Source organism: Podarcis filfolensis, assembly GCF_964270895.1.
Source record: "Podarcis filfolensis genome assembly, chromosome: 17".
NCBI classification, from domain to species: Eukaryota; Metazoa; Chordata; class Lepidosauria; order Squamata; family Lacertidae; genus Podarcis; species Podarcis filfolensis.
The window spans coordinates 38,481,240-38,487,284 of NC_139621.1; positions in this window are offsets into that span (position 1 = coordinate 38,481,240).

Below are 6,045 nucleotides of genomic sequence, written 5' to 3' on the forward strand. Positions count from 1 at the left end.
CCCTCTCTGGCGCAACTCTGCAAACTAAGTTGCATTATTCACTTTTTTGGTGCACCGCCCGGGAATCTTTTGCTGACGGCGGGCAGAGAAGAAATGTAACACAGTGGTTTTGTACCCTAGCCAGACCTTCCACGTGTCCCCATTTTTCAGAAGTCTCACCCGTTGCTGATTTGATCCCGGAAAGTCCCCACTTTAACTTAGGACGTCCTCTGCAAGCAGGAGGCGCTGCTGGTCTCCTCCCGCCCTGTTCCTGATGCAGATCTTCCTCAGCCCTTTTCCCAGGGGAGTGAAGCTCCTTTTTGTGGTTCTAAGATGTCTTGAAAAGCATCTTAAAAAGCAGAGACATCACCTTGCCGACAAAGGTCCCTATAGTTAAAGCTATGGTTTTCCCAGGAGTGATGTATGGAAGTGAGAGCTGGACCATAAAGAAGGCTGATCACCGAAGAATTGATGCTTTTGAATTCTGGTGCTGGAGGAGACTCTCTAGAGTCCCATGGACTGCAAGAAGATCCAACCTCTCCATTCTGAAGGAAATCAGCCCTGAGTGCTCACTGGAAGGACAGATCCTGAAGCTGAGGCTCCAGTACTTTGGCCACCTCATGAGAAGAGAAGACTCCCTGGAAAAGACCCTGATGTTGGGAAAGATGGAGGGCACAAGGAGAAGGACGAGATGGCTGGACAGTGGTCTCGAAGCTACCAGCATGAGTTTGACCAAGCTGCGGGAGACAGTGGAAGACAGGAGTGCCTGGCGTGCTCTGGTCCAGGGGGTCACGAAGAGTCGGACACGACTAAAGGACTAAACAACAACAACAAGATGTCTTGGGCTGCTGAACATTATAGTGCTGGGATGGCTCTGAGCCCAGCCACTGAAGTGTGCATAAGTGTCACATATTCAAGTGAAACTGCTCCTGCAGATGCAGAGGAATCTATTTGTTTCAGAAATACATTGTGGAGCAAGAGAACTTGCCTTAGGTTAACTATTATTTTGGAATCTTTATTTTTTTAAAAAAACGAAACACCCTGCCCTCTAGTGGCCGCTGGTCACATTCAAACTACTGTACACCGGAAAGAATATGGGATGTCATGTTCGGAAACTACCAGCCATCTGGGCTGGTAGAAATTATGAGAGGAAACCAACCTTTAAAGTCTCCCTTCCTCCCCCAGTGAAGAGGGGCTAGTAATTAAAAAGAAGGCAGAAGCCACAGGGAGGTAATTTCAGCAGGACACCTCTGCTGAATGAGATTTAATTCTGAGTATAGAAAGTTATTGGCCCTGGTATATGGCAATGTCAGATAACAGAGTCCTGTAGAAGCACCACTTTAGTTCCAGCAAAATGGGGGGGGGGGTGCAGCACCTCAATAGTGCAAACATGGAAATGTCCCTTCTCTGTTTCTCTATAAGCAAACATTCCAAGATATAGCATTAAATGGGGTTTGATAGACCTCCCAAAGATTTTTTCTCATTGAATGAAATGGGCTTCTGTAGATTAATCTGACCAAGGACTGTTGGTTTAACTCAGGGTTTCCGAAGCTTGGGTCTCCAGCTGCTTTTGGACTACAATTCCTATCATCCTGGACCAGGGCCACATTTAGGTTTGATGAAGCCCAAAACTACAGTGGTACCTCAGGTTAAGTACTTAATTTGTTCCGGAGGTCCGTTCTTAACCTGAAACTGTTCTTAACCTGAAGCACCACTTTAGCTAATGGGGCCTCCTGCTGCTGCCGCGCCGCCGCCACGCGATTTCTGTTCTCAACCTGAAGCAAAGTTCTTAACCCGAGGTACTATTTCTGGGTTAGCGGAGTCTGTAACCTGAAGCATATGTAACCTGAAGCGTATGTAACCCGAGGTACCACTGTACTGAAGGTAATGGGGCCCTTTATGTGTCCAGCTGTCCTTTGTCAACAACAAATTGTCGCTGTTTTTTGTGATATTTTAGGGAGCAGGCTAGCAGGCGGGGCCCATTACTTACATCATAGGAGCCTACACAACACAAAGCACTGTTGCTGTACGTAGGTTTTATTTTATTTGTTTTTTATCTTATATTTTGGAAATGTACACCCAGGTGTTTTTTTCCTTATAATATTTTGTGGGCCCCCAAGAGAGTGGGCCCCTAAGCTATAGCTTCTTTAGCTTATATCTAAATCTGGCACCGTCCCTGACCACTGGTCCTGTTAGCTAGGGATGATGGGAGTTATAGTCCAAAACAGCTGGAGACCCAAGTTTGGGGAAACCCTAGTTAACTCTTCCACGCTTAAAAAGTTTGCTCTTTTTCTAGCTCAGCAGGCTGATCCCAGGTTTACTAGATCTTGCCAAGTCTTCTGCCCAGGGCCAGTCTCCCTAGGAGGCAAGGTGAGGTGACCGCCTCAGGCAGCAGGATCCTCAAGAGCCGCAAATCCCAGTATCAATCTTTCTTCCTGTCTTGTTCCTGGTGTAGATCTTCACTCACCCCCTTCTTCCCTGGCAGGGAGGGTGCACCATTTTGGGGTTTGCCACAAGTGCCAAAACACCTTAGGCTGACCCAGCTTTTACCACTGGACTGTTTATATCTGCCTACGCATTTTGTCCCAGCTGATCCGGCAAAGTCTTTATTTCTAGCTGACTGGATTTGACCTCTCCCTCTAGTGCACTCTGACTAGGTTGTACTTTGTTCTCCAGAACAGATTAACATGCCTGGTTCGTCTGTCGGTAGTGAAATGTGGCCCCTTTGAATCTTTTGTGAGCATCTCCTGGCCCCTTGGTTCACAATGAGGTCCCTGTCTCACGGTTAGTCCCAATTACTGGTCTTCCCCAGGCTGGTGCCCTGCAGTCCTTTGGGCAATGCAAGAGAGAATCTGCCCATCTCTCTCTGGCACAGTTCTCCTTGGGAAGCACTTCCTTTAAAAAGGGGCTTTTCAAGAGGTCTAAAAGGAAGCGGGTGGCGCTGTGGGTTAAATCACAAGCCTAGGACTTGCCGATCAGAAGGTCGGCGGTTCAAATCCCCGCGACTGGGTGAACTCCCGTTGCTCGGTCCCTGCTCCTGCCAACCTAGCAGTTCGAAAGCACAAAGTGAAAGTAGATAAATAGGTACCACTCTGGCAGGAAGGTAAATGGTATTTCCATGTGCTGCTTTGGTTCGCCAGAAGCGGCTTAGTCATGCTGGCCACATGACCCGGAAGCTGTACACCGGCTCCCTCGGCCAATGAAGCGAGATGAGCGCCACAACCCCAGAGTCAGCCACGACTGGACCTAATGGTCAGGGGTCCCTTTATTTACCCTTTGCCTTTAAAAGGAAGCTTCTCCACCAACCCACTATAAGTGTTTGTGCCTCAAGTTACCAACCTCTGCATGTACTTCTCTTAAGATGATACAGGCCTGTGTCACACGGCAAGACCCTTAATTACATTAGCACCCCCTCTAAAGTACCATTCCTTCCAACATTTCTCTACTGAAAATAGGGACATCCTATTCCATCATCATCATACTATTTACACCGCTTGTTATCATCCGCCTGTTCTGCCGTTGAGGACTTCTTTGAAGACACTCAAACTCAGGACGCAAGGGAGAAACGTGCTAGGAGGAAGGCACGCTTGGTAAATCCACACCGTGATCAACTCCTGCCCGGGGACCAATGTCCCCACTGTGGAAGGACGTGTGGATCCAGAATTGGCCTCCGCAGTCACTTACCGACTCATTGTTTATGGAAGACAATCTTACTCGGCTACTAGTGATCACAGAAGAAGAAGAAGAAGAAGAAGACGAAGAAGAAAAAGGCTATTTACACCCTACCCATCTGATTGGGTTTCCCCAGCTACTCTGAGCAGTTGTTGAATAATAATAATAATAATAATAATGTATTATTATTTATACCCCGCCCATTTGGCTGGGCTTCCCCAGCCACTCTGGGCGACTCCCAACAGATTAAAAACAGAATAAAACATCAAACATTAAAAACTTACCTAAACAGGACTGCCTTCAGATGTCTTCTAAAAGTCAGAGAGTTGTTTATTTCCTTGATATCTGATGGAAGGGCATTCCACAGGGCGGGTGCCACCACTGAGAAGGCCCTCTGCCTGGTTCCCTGTAACCTCACATCTCGCAGTGTTGGAAATATAATAAAACATGTTTTAAAACTTCCTCACATAGGGCCTTCAGATGTCTTCTAGAGGTTGTGTAGTTACTTATCTCCTTGGCTCATGAGTCGCATAACTCCATACCCTTTAACATTTATCCGATGAAAATAGGGATTCCCCCCCCCCTTGAATATTGGAGATTCCAGTTTCCTGCTGGGATGAAGTTGTTTTAGTGCAAATATGTTGTGGTGTAACAGTGGGATTTTAAATAAACGCTAGAGTGCCATCAGTTGAAGCTGAGGAATGGTGTGAGCTATGAGCAGGAAAATGCCTGGCTCCAATTTCATCCAACTTCACTCCCTGATAGGGTGATTTCTGGTATGGCAACCCATCGTTCCCTCAGCTCCTTCCTATAAATATACCCACCATATAATATTGGCATACCTAAATGTGCTATTGTACCACAATTGCGTATGCGAAGAGCTTTGAGCTCCTAACAGTTTCTTTATTATCAATTACTGCAGCACCGGAACATCAGAAACGGCCTTTTACTGAGCCAGAACATTGGTCCATCTAACTCAGTACGGGACGCGGGTGGCGCTGTGGGTTAAACCACAGAGCCTAGGACTTGCTGATCAGAAGGTCGGCGGTTCGAATCCCCGTGACGGGGTGAGCTCCCGTTGCTCGGTCCCTGCTCCTGCCAACCTAGCAGTTCGAAAGCACGTCAAAGTGCAAGTAGATAAATAGGTACCGCTCTGGCGGGAAGGTAAACAGTGTTTCCGTGCGCTGCTCTGGTTCGCCAGAAGCGGCTTAGTCATGCTGGCCACATGACCCAGAAGCTGTACGCTGGCTCCCTCGGCCAATAAAGCGAGATGAGCGCCGCAACCCCAGAGTCGTCCACGACTGGACCTAATGGTCAGGGGTCCCTTTACCTTTAACTCCGTACAGTCAGCTCTGACTAGTAACAGTTCTCTAGAATTGCAGACATACATCTTGCCCAGCGCAGCCTATATCTTCCGTATATCCGTGAGCCCTGGTCTTCTCCCAAGCGTGTGCAATATGTGGGACTGCCTTTGAAAATAGAAACCAGGAATAGAAACTTCAGTTGGTCCCCGACTGAGCAGCAAACTTTTTAATTTGGCCTGCCTGATGCAATCCCAAGACACCAGTTATTTTCCACCTGCCTTGGCTGCTTCTCCATTTTTGGCCCAAGACAAAGCGCTCGTCTTAACCTCTAAAGCCAATCCTGGTTTGGGGCTGTGTGATCAGTTGTCTATGCACTGGTAGCTTCAAGTCTTTTGCGATTGGTCTGCAACTAATGCAGAACACAGCAGCTAGGGGGCTTGTGGGGGCAAGCTATCGTCAGCATATTGTTTATATATTTGCATATTGTTTGCAGTATTTGTACTGGCTGCAAATCTGCTACTGAGTCAAGTTCAAGGTTTTTGGTGCTAACTTATAAGGGACCCCTGACCATTAGGTCCAGTCGTGGCCGACTCTGGGGTTGCGGCGCTCATCTTGCTTTATTGGCCGAGCGAGCTGGCGTACAGCTTCCGGGTCATGTGGTCAGCATGACTAAGCCGCTTCTGGCAAACCAGAGTAGCGCACGGAAACGCCATTTACCTTCCCACCAGAGCGGTACCTATTTATCTACTTGCACTTTGACGTGCTTTCAAACTGCTAGGTTGGCAGGAGCAGGTACCGAGCAACGGGAGCTCACCCTGTTGTAGGGATTTGAACCGCCGACCTTCTGATCGGCAAGCCCTAGGCTCTGTGGTTTAACCCACAGCGCCACCCGCGCCCCTTTTTAAGGTAAAGGGACCCCGACCATTAGGTCCAGTTGTGACAGTCTCTGGGGTTGTGGCGCTCACCTCGCTTTATTCGCCGAGGGAGCCAGTGTACATGTGGCCAGCATGACTAAGCCGCTTCTGGCGAACCAGAGCAGCGCACGGAAACGCCGTTTACCTTCCCGCCGGAGCGGTACCTATTTATCTAC